The 23,324-nt window shown below is 35.4% G+C and overlaps 1 long non-coding RNA gene across 1 annotated transcript; it reads left to right on the plus strand.

The window, feature by feature from the left end:
- The first annotated feature begins 1,880 nt into the window (after positions 1–1,880).
- LOC139082669 (uncharacterized) lies at positions 1,881–23,324 on the plus strand. The gene is made up of 3 exons (XR_011538879.1): positions 1,881–2,017; positions 6,626–6,723; positions 23,150–23,324. It is a non-coding gene; the product is annotated as an uncharacterized lncRNA (long non-coding RNA).

Below are 23,324 nucleotides of genomic sequence, written 5' to 3' on the forward strand. Positions count from 1 at the left end.
GAAAATATAAAGAATTAGAACTTTGCTCTGGATTAGATGGTTTTGAGAAGCAAACATAATTATTCAGTTTGGTATCTTAATAAATTTTAGCTAGAGGGAGGAAAAGATAAAGCTGTAACTGGAAAAGAAACAGCAGTACTCAAACCAGCTGGACAGAGGAAAGTTTGATCATCTTGTCTGTGTTCACACGTGATAATGGAGAGGTCTTGTTTTCGTCTTGATCCATGAAGGTTACAGAGTGGCCTAATTTGATGTCAGTGTGGTGTGAAATTGTTTATGTTCAACAGGTGGACACCAAGGCCTAACTGTGAGCACCAGGGAGCCTCATAACAGTACTCTGGTCTAGCTGGGAGTACCAAGCCAGCTCTGGGTGTCAGGGATCTTTCTTTCTCAGTAGTTACAATCTCAAAAGTTTTTAACTTTTTGCGACTTCAGGTTAGCCACTTTTACTAGAACCTGGAGATAAAATAAAGAGAAAGTTCTCATTTTGCGAACCATTGTCTCACTGACTTTCATCCTATTGTGGCCATTCTGACTTGCTTTCTGTCCCTGACAATGCCCAGCAACTCGTCACCTCAGGACTTTTTAAATTATCTCTATTCATAATCCTCAAATTGTATGCTTATGCTCACTACTCCTGTCATCATTTAATATCTCAAAAACAGGTTCTTTCATCAAGAAATTGAAAATAGCCCCGGCTCTCATTTCCTATCCACTACTCTTTCTCATTTCATTATACTTGCTAATCGCTGAAAAACCTTATTGATTTGGTTTTTACTTATTTGCCTACCTGGGCAGTTCTCCCATTCCAAAAAATACGTTCCAGGAATTCAGAGACCACGTGGAGTGTATTTACTACTCTTTTCTCTGGCATATTATAGGTGCTCATTAAATATTTAATGGATGAATAACTGCAGAAAGCAGACTTGTTAATTCTTGTGTCCTTTAATGTTCTCACTGTTATATGCTCTTCTGAAAAAGGATGTTTTCAAGGTTAAAAAGCTATCACTGTGCAGCAAAATGAATAGAAAAATTCCACCATCCTAGCTGGAGTCTTCAGAAAGATCTTATATTTCCTAGGAAACAGTGTATAGGGAAGAGAGGATCATTGGAGCCGTGCCACGTGGGCATAATTTTGAGCACTATCCTATACTTTTTTCCTTCTATTCCAAGGCTATGCACCTGAAGCAATTAAAATTAACTGATTTTGTATTTAAAGGAAAGAGTTAATCTCATGGCACTCTCATAACCGTGGGCTGAAGGTTTCCACCTGGGGCACTTACAACCAGACCTGAGAAAGTAATTTAGCGATTGTGGATAATTCATTCCGACAAATGACTTTCTATGACAAACTGACCTGCTTATCCTACTGCAGGCAGCACAGACTTGCATGGAAGCAGAGATAAGAAGGCAGAGAGCATGCTCTCACCTACGTGCCAGCAAGAGCTTATTGTCCACTTCCCTTTTGGTGCCAAGGTTAGGCAGGCTCTTAGGATCCTAGCACAGAATAAACTGGAACTATTTCTATAGACATAACCTGTGATATAGAAGAAAGACAGAATAATGAAATCAATATTTCTGTGATTACTTAGTTGGAGAGTTGACCATGATCATGGTATTGCACTAGGATCTAATCCCATCCAGTCTCTTGAGGGACAATGCTTCATGGCATTTCTGCAAGTCTCCTATCAGCTTCTGTTTTGAACTATCTTCTGAAGATTGTTTATATAGCAAGCAGCTTTGGAAGATACAAACAGTCTCCCTCTGGGGAAGAGGGCAGATTTGGTTCCTGATCAGGATGATAAAGATAACCTCTCCCTCTAGGATACTGGTTAGACAGGTTCGCTACAGTTTTTTTAAGAGTTGAGTTTCTAAGCTCAGCATTCTTTGACTGTGATACATACCCACGTTTAAGTAGCATCTACCTGTGCCTGTCTCCATGTCATCTCTGTGGGACCTGAGGAGAGAGTGCAAGGGGACCCAATGCAAACAGAAAGCTTATGCACTGTGCTGTGTCGTGAGTAATAAAGTCCTTTGTCTCAGACTCAGTATACTCATGTCTTCTGTCACCATCTAGGAAGCTGTGGCAGGATAATTTGACAGCTTTCAAGTAGGGTAAAATATCAGACCCTCCACAGTTCTTGACGGTTCTTCTCATGTTTGAAAGCTGTGTCATTCAGTACAGATAAAAACAAATGTAAAATGCCTAGTCAGAGACATACATTTTAGCTCTGCCTTGGGTATGCCTCTTGTTAGCCTAGATTTCTTTTTATTATCTGTAAAAGTGAGCATAGTGCTGGTCATTTCTATTGCTTCTGTATAAGTACGATCATTTGGTGATTGTGCACAATTTTACTCCATCTCTTTTTTCTCGTTCAGATAAATATAAAGATGTAGGTGATTAAGTGAGAAACTCTATCAGTGACAACCTTGAATTATTTCTATTTGTACAATTAAAAGTAAATTAATCAAAATCCAATATTTTAATGATTTCTAGGTATAGATTACTTATGACTAACAGAACTAGTTATGACACATGCCACAATAGTTCCATTGAAAACAGGTGATGGTAGTATCTAAGGTTTTTGTTGAGACCATAATTCCTCTGTGCACTAGTTTGTGGTAGAAATACACAAACATCATTTCTATAGTGCAGAAGCAAATGCATTCTTCTTCTACTTAATTTTCTATCAAGAAGTGACTTTATAACTGGAGTGGGTCTGGTTTATTTTTGTAGCTAATGTCAAACAGCCTATTTAAGTCATGACATTTTTCTTCTTTAAAATATATGTGGAAGAGTCACATAACTAGCCATGACAGAGCCTTATTAATATCCCATATCTTTTCAAAAATAGTTATTTCTTAAAGAGATTATAACTGGGACCCCCACTGTGTCACTTCTTCAGTTACGCATGGAATCCTGAGCTCCTTCTCTGTGACTGTGGACTAAAGAGAATACAATTTTTGTGTTGGTCTTAATATGACTGACAGTGTTAAAGCACAACCAGCAGGACCCGAAGAAGTTGCATGAAGCTCGTTTAGTGGCTGCAGTATGACCATGCATTGCAATTTTTTTTTTAAATGTGGAGTCATTATGTCAGTTATAATTTTTGGAATAATGGGATTATGGGAGAAAAAGATACTGAAAGCAAAGCTGAGGTTTGAAAAAACCGATCAGTTACTCAGTTTGAAATGCTGTCTCTAGATGATAATTTATTACTTGAGAAGTGATTATAACTTTAAAAAAATTGTTTGCCATGGCAATCCACTTACAGAATGCATGTCAAATTATGTAAAATATGGATTTTGTTTCTTTTAAAAGAAATTGTAAAGCTATGCTATGTAGCCACATAAAGTTCCTAATGATGAAATATGTCTGTTAAAATAGCAAATCTGTAGTATATTCAACTGTAGAATAAAATAGAAGGTCTAACTCCCAGTCTGACAAATGTGACACACATGAAACTTTGGTGACCTGGAACTTATAGCAGAAGATATCAATAGTCCCTTTGCAAATAAATATAATTCATCATATTTTGATCCATGAAAAGTTTCTAATGCATCAAATGTGCCTCAATATGATTGCATATTGCTGCTAATAGAGCCAATTTCTAACTGTATGTGCATGTGTGTGTATGTGTACAGCTGAAATACAAAAAGAAAAACTATTAAAAAATTTGCAAATTTAAATTAAAAATAAAATAATTTTTCATCAAAATAGAAGTTTCCCCTTTAATTATGATTTAACCACAGTGCTTTGAATATTTTAGGAGCAGTAGCTTCCTAGTGTTGACTTTGCCACTCAGAAGATGTTGAGAACCAAAATATCCAAGCCTCATACGAACACTGCCTTCCTTTCGTTCTTTGAAACTCTTCCTTTCAAAGATTAGCTATTACCCACTTCGTGGAAAGCTACTTGAGATTTTTGATACTAATAGTATCTTTAAAAAATACACATGGCCAAAGTTTGGAGAAAGAAGTGGTTCAGTGAGTTGTGTCTTAGATCTGAAATGCTTGCCTTGTGCTTGTATCTCTTCCTTTCTCGGAAAGGGCAGTGCTCAGTTAGTGGCACCAACAGATCAATCACATTAGCTCGGTTTTCAGTTTCCAGCTGGCCTCACGTTTACAAAAAATACCCACTCAGTCCATATCTTTTCATATTTGTTAATGTAAAGTAAAGGTTATTTGTCATTGTTGTCATCATTCTTTTTGTTGTTTGTTTTAGCTTCTTTTTAAATCCATTTCCATACAAAGAAAAGTTAAAAGCAACTAATTCCCCAAAGGTTTTAAACCCTGTAGCTCAATAACAGGCACATTAATGTCAAACATGAGCAAAGAAAGAAAAAGGAGCTGACCTTTGAAAAAAAAATATTGAAGCATCACTTTATCACAATGAGGCGAAATGATTGTTTATGTCTAAATTCTGTCTTTGCAATAACCCATTAACAGACCATTAGAGAAGAATACAAATGTTAGCAGCATTGTTCTGTGTCGCTGGAATAGGTCTGACCACTGAACCATATGACTCGAGGAGTGTCTTTCTAAACCAGTTGACAGCCTTTCAAAGACTTCAGGGCCGTGTTTGACACTCCCTAAAGGAGTGTGTGGGGCCCTATGATGGTTCTCATTGATAAGTACATCCATATACTTACTTGCTTCTCAGCTCAAGTTGCTAGCACCCTTTTCTTCCACTGGATCTTAAAAGGAATCATTAACCGACACTAGTAGACCACAGGTTATTGAGTGCTCTCTAGCAATATTTAATAACAACACGGACCTCTTAGCAGGCACTTAGCCCTTTTACAAATAGGAGTAGAACCAGTGCTCAGAGAAATTTTGCTTTTGTTTTGTTGATTGTGCTGTATTCCCTTTGTTTTGATAATGAATTAAACTGGCAAAATAGAATTTTAGGAAGGAAATGTCTTATCTTAGAACAATAATTTGTTTTCTAAAATAATAATTTCGTGTTCTCTTTTCATCTCTAAACCATGATAATATAGGACTCCTGTTTCAAATACTACTTTTCACTCCAATGAAATGCATTTTAATATCTCATTGATCAAGGTTTTCTGTTTCCCAAGGTGACAGACATAAATCACAGAATATTTCTTTCCTTATACCTTATCTTGTTCTAAGAAAAATATGGTATATTACAAGGATATAAATAATTTGACAATATGAAAAACATTAAAAATAATGAAGAAAGATGAAACATTGAAGACTTGAGAATAAGAAAGAAGATAGTGCTTGTTAGAGATTATCTATAAATTACACTTTATGGACTATTATACACATATATAAAAGATAGGCCAAAGCTTTTCTCTGAGTTTTCTAGCAGCAATTAGCAAGGAGGAAACCTAGTAAATAACGGATTTCACAGAATCTATCAGTAAAACAAAACCTCATGGAAAACCTAGTTGTTCATGAATCTGAGACAAAGTATAAATGCTACCTGAGGATTCTTATAGGTAGGCATTTTATAACGTATTATACGACATTTATACAATGTATTTATAATTTAATGTAATCTTAAAAGATAAGGGAAGCCCTAAAGGCCCAAGCTAAATTTTACTGGTAGAACCTCATTTAATTGTTAGTATTCTGAAGATGATGGTTCTAAAACCAATGATTTCAGACAAGGTAGGAAATAGGGTACATTTTGTTCATATTTATGGATAGAAACAAGGAATGTAGCTGTCTCTTTGTGTCTTCAGCATCTTTCACTATAGGTGGAGTTTTAAAATGGTGTTCTGTCACCATACTCTCATTGTCTTCAGTTTAGGTGACAAACTTGTGCCATTTTTCACAGAATTTCCTGGATTTAGCATTAAACGGCCTTGATCCCTGGAAATTCCTCAGTCTCAAGGAAACCAAGGTGGTTGCCCACACTAGCAGTGATCAGAACCAAACTGTGTTCTTTGCCTGGAATATTCTTCCTAGACTTTCATTTTTATCATGGACCATGAAATCTCTGCTCTTTAGGTATTTACCAAAATCCCAGTGGCAATTCCTCATACCGCCACTACTGTATTTTATAGATTTTAGCTTATAAATCCTTTGAGCACTTGTTTCATTCTTGTGTTTCTACATCTAACTCTTCATCTGGCTGAGTTCAAATACCATATCTTACCTTTTGAACTCCAAGCAGTGTTTTGCACAGAAAAATTGTTCCACCAATGTTTGATATAGTTAATTAAATTAATCAATTCATTCTAGAATATAATCATATTTTAAACATATTAAGAAGTATTCTGATTAAAGCTTTTTTGGAAGAACTGTCTGAACTGGTTGTATAATCTATGACTGTGCAAAGCTCTGGCATTGCCAGCCATTTTTCCTCTTACATTCTCAGGAGACTATCTGTGAGTGCTATAATTTGAACTCGTGAGATAAATATATGCAGATGTATGATGAGCTAAGAATCCATAAATAGTACTATATGGTAAAGTAAATGGGATAAATGCCACCATGTTAGGTAATACATACTATATAAATGGAATAGTGAGGAATTACATCAAGAATAGATTAGGCACTGACTTCTAGAAAAGAAGTTACAGCTTATTGTGAAGCATTTGGGGCAAAAGGATTTATTTGAACAAAAGCATCTGTGTGTTTTTCCAAACAGAACCAGAAACCACACCTGAAAATATGGACATTCCCTATAAAGAACACAACAAAAATGAAAGAACAATGAATGAATCACTCTCATGGCCCATAAACCAGGTAATATGAAAATAAAGAGACAAATTAATTAATAATGAGGGAGACTGGACTGAATGAGGTAGGAAGAGTTCCTTGATTTTTAATTATAAGTTTGTATAATTTACGTTAGGAAAGTATTTTTTCCTAGTGTAAATTTTCCTTAATGTCATAATCTACCTTCTATACATTGGGAAGATATTTCCTTCAGCTTTGACTTGTTTCACATTTATCAAATTGATTCCATAAGCTTTGAGTATCTACTATCTGCTAGACAAAATGCTGGGCACTGTCAATGTAAAGATAATAAGGAATAGTCTATTTGGATGAAGCAAAAGTATAACAAAAATACACACTTATGAGGTCCTTCCATAGTGTTCTGTATGACCATATGCACGCTGACTTACCAATTTCTATACAAGCAGACAGACACAGTTTTTGAGATAGTTATCACTATTGTACTGTTTACATTGTTGACAAAACTCGAGCATAGAAATTTAAGTAACATAAAAAAAGTTTACATAGCTTTTAAATGATAGAACCAAGATTTGACCCACATAGTTGAGTTTCAGAGTGTGCCTCAACCCTTAATCTCAACACCATGTTCTAATGGCATGTGTATAATAATAGGTGTGAATAACAATGTACTATTATTTCTAAGTGAAAAGCACATAAAATAGAGATGACTATAAAATACATCAAGGCACCAGTCAGGTAATCTAAATGAGTGAAGGGGACTGGAGGTGAATTGACAAAATACAACAGCACTAGACCTCTTGTGGAGGATACCAAAGGTCACATTTTGGACATTGGCAATTGAAGAGTCCATGCCTTATTTAAGGAATGGGCTCTAGTTGATTGTAAACATGCAGGAATACAGGTCTATTGTTACCAGATTTTCTAATTTTTCAAACAAAGATGGAAATTTTATTTTTCTATATCAACTCCCATTATGTTTAACTATAGGAAATTAAATTAAATAATGTGTCTCAACTACTACTAGAGAATGTGTGTGTGATCCGGAGAGAGTTCACAAAGAGCCAGCTCTGAGATAGAAGGTACAAGCATATGCATATATGTGTGTTGGTAGCAGAGGCAGAGGTCATAGAGAGATTGGTCACATCTACTAAGCTTAGAAAAATAAGTGATGTCTGGAATGTCACTTGCAAGATGGAGCATTAGGAGAACAGAAATGCTAGAGAGGCCACCAGAAGTAATTTCATGCAGGGATTTTCTTTTCTTCATCAGAAAATAAGTACTTTTTCCTCGAAGTACACTGATTTAGAAATAAGGATAATGATCAACCTGCATTTTGGCAGTATAACCTGGCAGCAGAATGAAGAACATACAGGAGGAGGCTAGAAACGAAAGCAAGGAAATTAATTTTGAGATTATTGCAATAGTATCAGAAAGAGAAATGGGACCTGAATGAAGACAGTAATTTGAAATAATTGAGCAATACAAAGTTTTCTTTATCAATACTAAAAACCTTTTAAATTAAAAACTTATGTGCTTCCAGGGCTGGTTCCACAGCCTAGTGGTTAAGTTCAGTGTGCTGTGCTTCAGCAGACCAGGTTGGGTTCCTGGGTGTGGTTCATTGGCGGTCATGGTGTGGTGGGAACCCATATACAAAATAGAGGAAGATTGGCACAGATATTAGCTCAGGGAAAATCTTCCTCAAGCAAAAAATGAGGAGGATTGGCAATTGATGTTAGCTCAGGATGAATCTTCCTCAACAAAAATAAATAAATAAAATATTTAAAGAACTCTTACAACTCAATAATAAAAAGAGAGATAGCTCAATTAAAAATGAGAAAATAATCTAAACAGACATTTCTACACAAATGGCCAATGAGCACATAAAAACGTGTTCAACATCATTAGTCAACAGGGAAATGCAAATCAAAAGCATGATGACATAACACTTCCCAAGTAGGATGATTGCAATCAAAAAGACAGACAATAAAAAGTATCAGGAATGACGAGAAATTAGAATCCTTCTATATTCTGATGAAAAAGTCAAATGGTGAAATCACTTTGGAAAATGCCAAATATACAGTTCCTACATATATTCAAGAGAAATGAAAACATATGTCCACATAAAAACTTGTACATGAATGTTTAGAGCAGCATTATTCATAACAGCCAAATAGTAGAAACATTCAAATGTTCATCAACTGATGAACGGATAAGTAAAGTGTGGTATATCCAACAACGGAATGCTAATTCACCCATAAACAGGAACGAAGTACTGATACATTCTAAAATATGGAAGAACTTGGGGCCGGCCCAGTGGCGCAGTGGTTAAGTTCGGACATTCCGCTTCTCAGCGGCCCAGGGTTCGCCATTCAGATCCCTGGTGTGGGCATGGCACTACTTGGCAGACCTTGCTATGGTAGGCGTCTCACATATAAAGGAGAGTAAGTTGGGCACAAATGTTAGCTCAGGGACAGTCTTCCTCAGCAAAAAGAGGAGGATTGGTGGTAGTTAGCTCAGGACTAATCTTCCTCAAAGAAAAAAATAAATAAAATAAAATATGGAAGAACTTGAAGACATTATTCTAAATGAAAGACGTTAGTCATAAAAGATGACACATTGCATGATTTGATTTTGTTTATGTTCTAAATATAAAAATCTAGAGAGAAAATAGATTAATGATTTCTAAGGCCTGGAAATGGGAGGTGACCACTAATGGATACAGGATTTCTTTTGAGGGTGATGAAAATGACCCAAAATTGATTGTGGATATGGTTGCACAATTTTGTAAATATATTGAAAACCATTGAGTTTTACACTTTAAAGGGATGGATTACAATGTATGTGAATTATATCTCAATAAAGTTCTAAATAAATAAAGTTGTTTTTGAGGGTTATTAGGGAGGTTAAATCTGCTAGAGGTGAGTAACTCATTGATTATAGACATTGAAAGTTAAAGGAGTCTAGGATGGCTTCCGGCTTTCTGGTGAGTATAATTCTAGGGAATACAGGAAGCACAAAAAAGGGTTGAGCTTGATTTTTCAAGGTCTTCAGTAATCTCTAAAATCCTAAAAGGATTATCTTTGTATAATTTTCTGAATATTTTCTTATAGTCATCGTTCTGCTTTGATTTCCAATTTATAAGCCCCAGTAACTAGTATCAAAGCATAACTATTTAATATATTTTTATTATTCATAGGGTTAGTCAAAAGATGTGTCACTGTCATTTAAAATGTGTATGATGAATAGAATTTTGGAAATATCATCTTTTAAAAATAGACTTCAAGTTTTTCAGTAATTTAATTCATGATTTCTGATAGACACAACAGTAAAATATTTCACTCAACCTTTAAAAAGCCTAAGCAGAAGGTTTAATGAAGACACAGTTAGACTCATATTTCTTTACAAGTGCCCTGACATTATAGCCCTTATGCTTTCAACATTTAATTCCAGTGTTACTGCTTGAAATCTTGCTAAAATCACCTTCAATTGTTTGTCCTCTTCCTCCCCTTCAGATGAATATAGAAACAGCAGTTATGAACTTTCTCTTGAGATTTCTCATGAAAAGGATGTAGAGATGAAAAGCACTCTTGTTGTTCCATAATTTTTTTTAGCAAAGTTTTGTAACTGTTAAAGTAAAACTTTCAATGTATTTCTGTGACAGACCAATGAAACTGATCCTTTTCCCCTTCCTCTTGGTGGTTACATGTTTTCCAATGACATATGGGAGGTGAGTTAAACTGTCTAAAGACTTTGAACTTTAGTATATCAGGCTTTCCTTCAGAGAAAAGATATCAAACTAGTTGAAAGAAAATTCTAGGGGGAAGAAAAATAATACCAGCATTATATAATTTTTAAGCATAATTTCACAAATGAAGAAGGTTATTCAGACATTAGAGGATAATTAACTTAAAATGTACCACTGACATGGAATACGTTCCTTCCCACAAACCACCTAAGTGATCTTCAGAGGTCGTGCGGTCAGCAGAACAGTTACAGGAAGAAGCTGATGACAAAACAAAAAGGAAGATATTTTGCTTAAGTAAATGAGCTTTCTACTTGACTTATATTATCATTTCCATTGCCATTATTTCCTAATATAAATAAGCCATAAGTTTTCTACATTAGTATTTCTTTGGACTATGTGGTAGAGTGAGAACATTGGCAAGCTACATTCCAAGCGTAGTTAGAGAAAAGAATACAGAAAATAAAAGAGAGGTCTCTCTAGACATAGTCACTCCTATTTACAATCCGCTATTGGGTCTAGCACAACTTCTCATGCGTATATCTGAAGCTGCAGTGCAAAATTCAGTGTAGCCTGTAGTTAGTCTAGCTACAACAAGTACTATAAGCCTCATGGTTAAGATCATATTTGTTGAAGTCAAATAACTCTTGGTCTGAATTTGACAGTCATATGATATGGGACAAGTTGCTAGACTTCCCTTCTTCATATCCCTATATCTAAAATATTGATAATAATTTCATCTATTCTTTAGATCTAGCATAATTGAATGAGATAGCACAATGTTCAGAAAACAGTTAGTGTTTATTTACTATTAGTGGTTATTTTAGTTAGTTTTAATATAAGCATCATGTATGCATATGTTTTATAATAATGATGAGAAGTATTGAAAATAAACCTACCAGTTTTTATCAATAAGAAAAGAATGTGTAAAATCAGCGAATTCAGTTTAACTAGTAAAGGTTGGAAGACTTTGGGGAAAAACTCATAAGATAATGAGAAGAGAGGATTACAGAATATTTACGTCATTAAGGCCATAATGAGATTGATCCACTAAATTTAAGCAATGCATTTATAGAAAATGCCACTCATATTCCATGTGCATTGGAAAATCTCATGAGAAAGCTATGTATTTCTTGGCCAGGTAAATCAGAGTGGTCTATAAAAGAACCAGTCTCGGAGGTTTACTTGGTGACTGGATCCCATCATATTCATTGTACAATAGTGAGAAAATTTTTATGCAAGTGAAACAATGAATTTTTGGAATTGAATTAACATATGGTTTAGCTATCATTATTTATGGAAAAGAATGGAGAGTTGGGGGTATTTGACAATAGACAATGGTCGGAATCGTATGGGAATGAGTTCATGTGCAAACTAAAAGAAATGTACTGAGCACCATGTCAGAGATTTTGCATGCATAATGCATCTTATGTTTGTCAGGGTGTTAACAGGACAAATAACTAGATGGATGTGGCAGTTAATGCTAACTATCACCAATTACTTCTTCTTTTACTGAAAATTAGCTTAAGTCATTTTAGGCTCTTTCTCAATTGGATGTGGCCGTGTGACTGAGTTCTAATGAAAATAATGTGAGCAAAAATAATATGCAGCAAAACTACTTGTAGGTCTGGCCAAAAATAAACAAACACACAAACAAAGATATTTACATGTGCTATTTTATATACTTGTTCACTTTCTCTTGGCTGATATAGATGCCAATGCTGAATTTGAAAGTTACATGTATTAAAAATGATAATCTTATAGGTCTGTGTCCCTGCATGGCTCTATGGATCAGATCTCCTCCATCTCCCTGGAAACATCTAGAATGTATATATGAAAGACACGTAAACGTCTCCTGTAATTGAGCTGTAATACACGTGTAGACCAATTTGTTGGAGAGCTAGCGTTACCCTACTAAAACAATGCCCTTGCAGCAGCCTTGCTGCTCTTGTTCTACCCGATGGTCATTACTGCACGGGAAGGTGATCCCAAGACTCCGCACTTTTGTACCTTATTATTCAGTTTTATTATGCTTGTGAATTGTCCAGGATTGCACGGATTTTTGCAGTTAATACTTTTTTTATGCTACTTTTTTTTGTGTTTCTCATTGTCACCAGGGAGAGAAGAAAGCATCCAATGAGTTTAGCCAGGACAGAAATATTTTGCAGTAACACTTCATACTGATCTTCTGGCTGAATAATAGTCTTTTTCTACTCTGACATGCTGAAATTGTGCAAATAATCTTTAACATTTATTGTATGTATAGCAAAGTACTTTTATACATAAACTGGAGCCATTTCCCAGAAGTATTTTTGTTAAGGCCCATCTTCACCTGATGGGTTTTTATGGGCATCTTTTTCCTATGGAAAGTGATCTTGCTTATCAAACTCCTATTTTGAAAAAATTCATCAATTGGAACAATACCAACAATGCCTATATGATATAATGTGTTGCCTACTGCCAAGCTCCTCCATGCCACGTTGTCTCTCATATTGAATGTTCTTTGATATCTATATCTGCACAGAAATGATCAGGACAAGTTTGCCATAACTAATTTGGAAAGTATGCAATAGCCTTCTGGATCTCTTTTGAGTCAGCTTATAATTAGATGTACAACATCAGTATTCCTCCCAGAATAATCTCCCTCATTCTCGAAGGCTCATAGTTCTAAAGTTTAAGAATCCATAATTTGCGTACAATTCCATAAATTGTAACAAAATTCCAAAAATATTTTTCGTATGAGGGATAATGGGGGAGAGATGTCATAAACTTCAAGGGTTTTCGAATGACTAAGATCTACACTCTAAACTATAAAGCAGGACTATGAACTATTTTATTCTAAAATATTATAATAAAAATAGCAAGAATTTATAATTTTTAGCTTTTTGTGGCAGTGTAATATATATATATAGAAAAGTACGAATGTTATGAGTGAACAGCTCAATGAATTTTACCAACCAAATGTACCTTGCTCAAGAAATATATTACCACATCCTGGAAGCCACCTAAATTTTTCTTCTGGGTAATATCTTCAAGAGAAAAAATTAATAATACAGCTTCTAACGTAGTAGGTTTCATTGACTTTGGCTATTTTTTTTTTTAATATTCGGTAAGTGGAATCATATAGTTTGTGGGTTTTGTGTTGGTTTGGTCTGGCTGTTTTTCACTCAGCATTATACTAGTGAGAGTCACCTTTCTTGTGTGAAGTTTTGGATTATTCATTCCAAATGCTATAGTATTTCATTATGTGAATGTATTGCAAGTTATTTATTCATTTAACTGTTTATGAGGCTTTGAATTTTTGCAAATTTGTGATATTACAAATAGTGCATCGATAAACATTATTGTCCATATTTTTGGGTGAACACATGTACATTACTATTGCAAATATACCTAGGAGTAGAATTTCTGCTCATAGGGTATGCAATTATTCAGCTTTAGTAAATACTTGCGATTTTACAAAGTAGTTGACCAACTTACATTTTCACCAATAGAGAATGAGGATTCTCTTTGCTCCTCTTTCTTATCAACAACTGGTATTTTCCACGTTTGCTCTCCAGTGGATGAATAGATGTCATATTGTGGTTTACAATTTGCATTTCCTTATGACTATTGAAGTCGAACACCTTTTGATATGCTTCTTGTCCATTTAGTTATCTTCTCTGTGAAGTGTTTGTTCAAGTCTGTTGCCCATTTTTCTATTGAGTTGTCTTCTTTTTATATTTGATGGGCAGACATCTATTACATATACTGGATAAATGTCTTTTGTTGTGTATATGCATTGCAAATATCTTCTCCCACTCTGTGAGTTGCTTTTTAATTCCGTCAGCAGTGAGTTTTGATGAAAGAAGTTATTAATTTTAATAGTCAATTCTTTTCAATTTTTCGATTGTGCTTTAATTTATTTAAATCTAATGATTCAATATCTACATATTTTATTAAAACAATTTTCATGTAACTGAAGATAAAGTGAATTGAGGGCTACGTTATCATCACATCCGTTTGTGCTTCCATTTTGTTCAATGTCTAAGTTCTTTGATAGAAAAAGATATTCTCGGAACTGTCAAACTATGACAAAATTCACTTTATTCTCTTTTTATCTTGAGAGACAAAATGGAAATCTTCAAACGGCCTTCAAAGGAGTACTTGATTGTATATCAGGGAAATAAAAGTTTCAGTTTAAATGTCTCCAACAATCTCTCTAAATGCATTTCCTTTTCTCCAAAATGGGATGATAGTGTCTACATCCTCTACACATAGATTTTTGTCTGTTTCTTCATTAGATCTCTCTGAATACACCATCAAAATAAAAGATACACTTCTAAAGGCATAGACTAGGGAGGTAGAATAAGTATGCATATCATTTGTTCACTTATTCTTTCAAATATTCTTTCAAATATTTAACAAATAATTCAAGAGCATTTGCTATGTCTGAGTCATACTTCTTAATACCAGTAATATAAAAGTTAAATACATATGGAATTAGACCTTGATGGACTCATTGTCTTGTTAAACAAAGAGAAACAAGCAAATAGTACTATAGCCTAAGGATATAAATACAATATTAAAGGTATTATTAAATGAAATGAGAGTAAATAATATTTACTCTCTGCCTGAGAGAGCCAAGGAGGCTTAATAATGGCAGTGAACTTTAAGCTGGGAAGGTCTTGATGGATGATTAGGAATTAGGCAAAGAAAGGGGATGAAAGACATTTAGTGCAGAAGAATAGCATGCACAAAATTGCATAAGTATAAAGGCCCTATTATTACATTTGAATTTAATTAGCATACTTTTTAATAGACAATCTAATGCTGTAAATTTTTATGTGCACTATGTAATTGTTGTACATTTACAGATTTCATCTTTTTATGGTCTTTATTTTAAGACAGAAGCCTGGGGAAAAAAAGAAGCTATTGATGACAAGGGCACAAAGTGAGAATGCGTGTTGATCAACTCAAATGATCATTAATAGTGAAAAGACCATTTATAAGTACATGCCCTCTTGTTATCTCTGGTGATGGATTATAAACTGACAGCAGCAGAATTTACTGGCTTTAGCATTTACGATTGTGCATAATCCGATAAAAATCTTGAGAAAGAAAACAAAACCGATTGAAATGGCAACTATGAAATGTATTGATGATAATGACAAATGCTGTAAGAAATTACGCAAAAGAAATAATAAAACAATATATGTAAAACTGCATAATAATGACATAATTTGCTTAACTAACACATGTTTTCTGGGACCTCACAATATTTTCTTAGGCTATTATAGCACGTATATTCAGCTAGCAAATAATTTATTGAGTAGCTACTTTATTTAAACATGCAAACTTCACAAACACAAAGATTAAGCAACAAAGCATCTTGCCCTTGAGTGCTCCCATCACTCTATGATACACACTTGCTGAGTTATCTGGCTTTTTTTTTTTTAAGTGTGATGAGGTGAAACGTGTGCAGCAACACGTAAGCAAATCCCTAAAGCTTTTCTTTACATGACCAGACAGGCAAACTTTCTATAAGTTATAGCAAACTAAGAGGCTATCCTTTCCTCTTGACACAGCCTGGAGGCAGGGTAATGAAAGGAGGGACACTAAAGGCCTTTCTGTCCTGAGGCAGTTTCAGGCTATCGAGCTAAAAACCAAACTCTCCTGAAGCCCCAAGGAAAGAATGTTCGCAAAAACAGGCCTTCAGAAATAATTCAGCACTTATTTTGGCACTCTGAATGTTTCGAAGCATCTCCTTCTTGGAATGGAGATTTGCTAGTTTTGTGAAGTTTGGTTTTTTAATTCTCAGTATTTGGAAGCATCTTTGCAAACAGTAGAAATTGGCCACACATGACATTTTGTGTAGGAACTTTTATATTTGTTCTTAACCATGAACATTAATTCTTTTCAACATAGAGATTTTTAACATTTATTCTACACGAGGGCATTCTCTCTGCTTTAACTGCCTGCTTTTCACCCTGTTGATGAGGGAAGGATGCCCTGCCAGGGTTTTGGGGATGGCCAAATTCAGGACACCTGACACTGGACAGATGAGATCAACATACACTGTCACATATACCCACAGCCCAAGGGAGGACACTGCATGCCACAAAGGGCCCCACTGGGACTGCACCTAGAAATAGTAAGCAACCAGGGGCTGTGGGAGGTAGACTTTGTAGTATCAAGAGGATGTGGTGACCTCTGACTCCCACACAGGATGCGATTAGCCTTTCTGAATAATTCCACAGGCTGGCGTGGAACCAAAAGCTGCAACTCAGGGATAAGTCAGAACTGCTCCTGATCTCCTTGATAAGGAGGGTTGTAGGCCAGGGGATCCTAACTGCAGGAGCAGGGTTGGGAGGAGAACTTGTGGTTAGGACGTTGGAAGCCGTCAGGTTTCACCAAATGTCAAAGCAGTACATAATATCAGGCCTCAATTTTAGGCTTTAAACCACAGCTTCAAATCCTGTCTCTCTTTTTCGCTAATTTGTGTGCTATGGCAAGCATGATCAAAAGTGATCATTTTCAAAAGACTTGCGTAATGTCACAGTTTCACACTGTTTACCTTCAATGGAATTGTGATTGTAATCATGTTTATCCAAAGTGTTAATAAAATGTTTGAATTGGAATATTTTTAGTCGGAAGATGTCCATTCCAGTTTGCTGCACTCACCATATCACTCTAAAGGAAGCACTTTGCCTGTTTTCCTTCTGTGCTTTTCTCTGAATGCACATGAATTTAGGACTCTTGGTACCACTTACAAACTTGTGACCCACGTGGCCAATTTCTCATCATATTATTCAAAGCAATGTAAAAAAAAGTAACCAAAATTAGTTTCACAATAGTTCAAGTTTCTTACAGATATTTCTTCAATAACTAGAGTGAGAATACATAGAATGCAGACATACTTCTTAAATACGTAGCTTGTGATGTCATGACATGTGGCATACTTTTTCAGACCCTCTGCCTTTTCAAAATCTGCCTAGCTCATATGTCTGTTATTCTTGTTGTCCTTTCCCAAACAATTGACCACTGATTATTTGTTCAGAATTCTTCAGCACCAAGGTCAAAAGAATTAACAAGCAAGGTTGAACTTCCTAAGAAATTGGGTGGGGAGTGGATAAAACAAAGAAATCTTGAATCCTTTTCAGAAGCAGAGGAAGAAAAAGGACTGGGTTAACTTAAAAGTTAATGATGAGAGTGGCTTTTCATGTTTAATAATTATTTTAATTAGTTCATATAAGAAACTATTTTTTATGTTCTCACAAGTAACTGAGTCTTAAAGGCCCTTACAGTCTTGGGTGAGTCAAAGGTAAGAAAAAGAAGAATGGAGGAAACAAAAAGAGACAAAGCAAAGACAAAAAAAAAGAATAATAATGTAAAAAATAAAGAACCACAGCGTAAGAAAGCACAGAGTGAATAAAGTTTTGACACCTTTTCCCTGTTCTATAACTGAGGGATTAAATGAAAATCTTTCAAATGCAAATGTTACCTTGTTGCCTTCATTTTGCAAGCTAAATCTAGTCCTGAGGAAATGTAAGTTGTTCCTTTTTCCTAAGAGTATATTTGAAAGACACTATTAAGCTCTCCTACTATTGACCTTAAACAGATAGACAGTCCATTATTTCTCTAGCAAAAATGGGTTTATTCAGGATCAGTAAAGAATTGCAATCCAGAGTCTGCAATTATGGAGAGCTCAGCGCAAGTCCCTCCTCAGCAAAGGAGAAGAAACTCTTTTACAGAGTTAAAAAGGAAGTTGGAAGGGCTATTGTAAACAGAGTTAGTTGGAGGAATTGAGAGTTGACGTGTAATGGCTTTTCATTGGCTGAGCTGTCACAGTCTCCCATTGGCTAAGCTTCTCACTGGTCAAGAATAGGAAATCTTTCTTCTTCCTGTTGGGCTCTGTTATTGATGTGGGCCGAGAGCTTCCCCTTTGATCTCCTCACTCTAAGATTTCTGTCTAGTAATTTGACACTACAATATTTTGTGAATTTCAAGGTGCATATTTTTCACATTTAATATCTATGAAATCCAGGACATTTTACAGTCACAACCATCCAGGCAGGTGTTGTTGAGATGGTTGTCACTGGCAAAGCAGGTACTTGTAAAACTTGCAGAATGGGTTTTATCATTTAGAAAAACATCCTGAAGAAAATGGTGGAACAGTCATTTAAGAAATGCTACTCCTTTGATGCTTTGATTGCACAGAGAATGATGCTATGTGGAAAGACTCTGACATTGGCCTCTCTGAGCTTCAAGGTGATTCGGAAATACCAAACTCTGAAAGAACAAATGTTTGCCAAATGCTTCAACTATTTTATTTCACTTATATTTTCATTTTACGTGTGCTCAAGTTTGATATATGATGAAAGCACATATCAAAATGAGTCTAAAAATGCTCATTCAAGAAACAGAAAGTAAAAATTCTAAATGATAAGAAAACATTGTATAATGTTTTAATTGCCAGCATCTTCTTTTTTCTCAACATTACCTAAAATAATAGTGAATCACAAAATCAATCTTTTCTTATATTTGGTGAAAGTTGGTTCTTTGAGATTTCACCTTGTAACTACCATCCTTTTTCCAGATCAAGACTAAGATATGGTCAGACTACATGGGTGACGAGAGAACAATAAAATATCTAGCAAACTTTTGAAATATATATTTTTATTATGTGAGGCATAGAAATAGATAAAACATTTTCAGAATACTTATCCGTACTATGTAGATAGAAATTATTCTATCTGCAAATAGCCAGAAAACTCCCACTTGTTTTTATCTATAGTCTGGGGGAAATTCATGTTTTAAATATTGGCAAATATGTAGAGGAGTGTTGCATACTTTTTATACCTTTTTGTTTTTTTGCTTGTCTTTATGTAAGCAGATGTCTTGTTTTTGGCTAATTTTTAAAAATTGTACTCAAATGTGCTGCTTTTTTTTTTTTTAAGGTGGCTTAAGCAATATGGTTGAAAAACTAGACATCATAATGAGTGGGATATGTCTTTAACTCTTCTAACGTATTCTCCAAATCACAAGAAATAAATAAGAAAATTTCTAAATTTGCTTTTGGAGTAAACAACACAAAATCAGCACCCTTGACCTTTCAGATATTTTTTCCCAAGATTAGAAGAATTTTTTGAATCCTTGGAGTTTCAGTTTTCCAAGTAAAACTAACTTGGCTTGAAAAGTATACCAAGAAAAAAATTTACCTTTAAGCAAAACCCTCTTTTTCTCTACTTGCTCATATATCTAAAAAAGAAAATCAGTCTCCAAAGCAATTTTTTTCCACGACATGAAATAAATGCTAAAGTTTTGCTAATGTGAAAACTCTATGCAAGAGACATTGAAGGACATGAGACTTTTCCTTTGAAGACTTTACCTTCATGAGATCTTGTGTCCTGGGGCAGTTTCTCCCCAATCCCTTTTGCACATGACTCTACCTTTTGCTTCTCTTCACCTCTCTTCATAAACACTGCCTGTGGGGGATCAGAATTTACCACCCCAAAATGTATCTCTTTGGCTTGATTATTTTTAAGAGCAAAGACTCAGAAAAAACTTTGATCTTCCCCCTGACTGCCTAAAAGAATTTAAGATAGAAGGCCTGTTCCAAGAAGGAGCTAAGCCCATAAAATAACTATAGAATAATATAAACTAGGTGTGGTAAATAGGGAGGAACCCATCAAGGGCCATTTGATCAATGTCCTCTACATCTATCACATCTATCCTTATCTTTGCAAGGCATTGGCAACATTTATCTCCCAAACATTTGCTTTCTATCTCCACGTGAATTCCCTTCTTCCCCTTTGAAATCCCACACCACTATCCCCAACATCCTCCTTTGTCTTTAACTGAAGATGATATTTAAGGTGGTGGCTTCAGCCATTTTGATGAGTTACTCAGTTTTCCTGTGTTTCTTCCATATATACATGTTATTAAATTTCTTTGATTTTCTCCTGTTATTCTGTCTCACGTCAATTTAATTCTTAGACCAGCCAGAAGAACCCAGAGGGTAGGGGAGTATGTCTTCCTCCACCACATGCCCAAAATGGCTACTAGTCCTCAAGAACCATTCTTCTATTCGCGTTTTGAAGCTAGTTGAGCATCAACAGAAATCCTTCTGTTGAAGCCTCATATTCCCCACTCCTTCCTCAAGTCCAAAGTCCCCCCAGAACATTTTTCATGCCCGGCATTTGCCAAGATAGACTTATACTAATGGTGGTCTTGTTGATTTTTTTCCACACTGTTATTTTAATTATCAAGTAAGTCAATGTTTGCTATTTAAATTTAAATGAATTTAAAGAAGATAATAAATGAAAAACTCTTGGCCCAGTGAATGGCACATAGTAATCATGATTATGCATAGAATGAATGAGCTGTACTCTGGAGGGTCAAACAGGAAGTAATTCTTTGCCTTTTCTTATGGCTGTTTTATTTTTCTTGTGGATCATCCTTTTCTTCCCTCCTCTCCCACTCAATTCCACTCCTACTCCTTCAATTCGTGGCTTGTCTTATAGCTTTTCTGATTACCCTCAGATAGTAAGTAAATCTTCTCTTTTGCTAGGTACAAATTTCAGTCCAGTGAAATATAAAAACTTCACAATCTTATATTATCCTCTTGTAGCTTGAGCCAACCTCAGCCTGAGAGACAGTTAGGAAGAAAGTAAAATTGGCTCCTCTTATTTCTCTATTTCTCAGGTCATCTCTTCCCCCTCTATCTTAGCTGCTGTTTGAAGCAACTCCTGAGTAGGAGCTGAGCAGACTGGAAAAGAAACAGGAAATGACAACGTTCTTATTGGACTTCTACAGTTGTAATCTCAGTGTGGCTGATATCAAATATTGATTCTTTCTATCAAGGGGAGCTGGTATTGTTACACACACACACACACACCTCTGGAGATTTCACCTGTGGCTCCTTTTGCACTGGTAATACCACTTCACCTTGTACCTGGCAACCTATCAGCTCCATATTGAATGCTCTGACTCAAGCCACTTTCTAGAAACAAAACATCATGGGTCTGTCTTGGATCAGACTTTTTTCTTTCTTTCCAAAGATACTCACAGTAAATTCTGTCACACTTGTTGCTTATCCTGGTAGAAACTGTAAGTACAGCTTTTTACTAATGCAATCCTTTCTTTCTTTGCTCTTTCATCTCAGGCTGAACTAGCCAGTCAACCTGGTTGAGACTTTCTCCTGGCATATTCTAAATGCCTCTCTCTGTTTCCTCAAACTCTGCAAAGGGACCCCAGTACACTCCAATACCTCTGAGAAAATTCTCATTATCAGTCTCTTCAACCTTCCAGTAAAGTTTTCAACTTTGCTTAAGTAGCCTACATTGAGGTAAAGAACATTGCCAGCAAAAGCAGTTTCACAATCTTTAGTCTATTCTTCGTTAAATATTCATTGAAGCACCTAGTTTTAGGATGTGTGATTACTTGGCATTTACTGAATTCTTCTGACCTTTGTAAGCCTCTACAGAAACAATGAAATAACAGAATACTCTGATTTATATATCTATGTATCCATTTATCATCTATCAATCAATCGATCTTTATAGCTATATAGAGATATGTACATATGCATTTGTTTATGTGTGTGTGTAGATAAACAGATAGAGAAAATAAGGGAAGAAGAGGAGGAGGAGGAAGAGGAAGAGAAAGAAAATGAGGTGGAAGAAAAGAGGGGTAGAAGGGGAAGGAATGAGAGTAACAAGGAAGAGAAGCAGAAAAGGATGAGAAAGTCATATGAAGATGATTTTGCAGCTTCCCTATAACGAACACTTTTCATAATCTCTTGACTCAGAGTTTTATTTTTTTCCTCAAGAAGCTTGGAACATATTTGTCAAATTGCAAATCAGCAAAAACGATATTCTGAAAAATTGCTCTTCACAGGGATAACCTGATTAAAGAGTCACCCGGGAAACCTGGAAAAATGGCAAAATTAGCCCCCTTAACCTCTTGACCTCTCATTGGGCTTCAAGATATGTCAGTTTCTTCTGCTCCACTATAAGATCCTACTAAAGACTTTCCTCAGCTAGGAATTCGGAATCTCATGATCAAACAAAAGGAAGGGTCAGAGTGCTGACTGACAGTGCTAACCAGTCACTGGGAAACCTGCAGGCTCCAGGAGATAATGCCAACCACCACGTAAGCAAGAGGCCCATAGTGAAACTAAATTAGCAAAGGAACAGATTACTGTTGGAGGACCAAAACCTCCTTCACAAGTCATCACTGAGAGTTATTCAAACAAGGTCATGGCAAAGCACACAGTTGACAGTGCACAACTGTTAAGGAAAAAAATACATTTCATATTCCCACCAATAAAGTATCATCAACTATGAGCTTTACACAGCATTGGCCACTGAGGATGTTAAATAAGATTTGGTCCTTGAGCTCTAGGAATTATAAGTGAGGTTAAAGATTAATGTCATAATTAAGAGATTCTTTTAGTGTGTTTTTAAGCATTAGCTTTGCACAAGTAGTTGTTTTAAGTTTGGCCTGTCATGTGATCACTCTATGTTTAAGTTTCTTCTTTTGTAAAATGCAGATAATAAGAGTAACTGCCTTATAGTGTTTTTTTTTGGGGGGGGGAGGTTGTGGATTAAATGAAAACTAAGCCACAAAATTAATCTATTACATAAAATTTATGTTAAGTGTCTAGCTTTGTCTTAGAATTGCTCAATAAATGTGGATTGTTACTAATTTATTGATGGCTTTGTCACTATTATTATCCCATAACAGTTTTATGGCGTGTTGGCTAGAACCGTATCGGTTTCCAGGTTGAAGGAAGTCACAATGACAAAAATAAAGTAAAGAGGAACGCAGAAGAGTGGAATTCTACACGGAAGTGGATGATCATTTTCTTGATTTGGTGTTTACTTAAGAAAATAAACTCTTTCTGTGTCCACACACCTAA

The sequence above is a fragment of the Equus przewalskii genome, chromosome 3 (assembly GCF_037783145.1).
Source record: "Equus przewalskii isolate Varuska chromosome 3, EquPr2, whole genome shotgun sequence".
Lineage (NCBI taxonomy): Eukaryota > Metazoa > Chordata > Mammalia > Perissodactyla > Equidae > Equus > Equus przewalskii.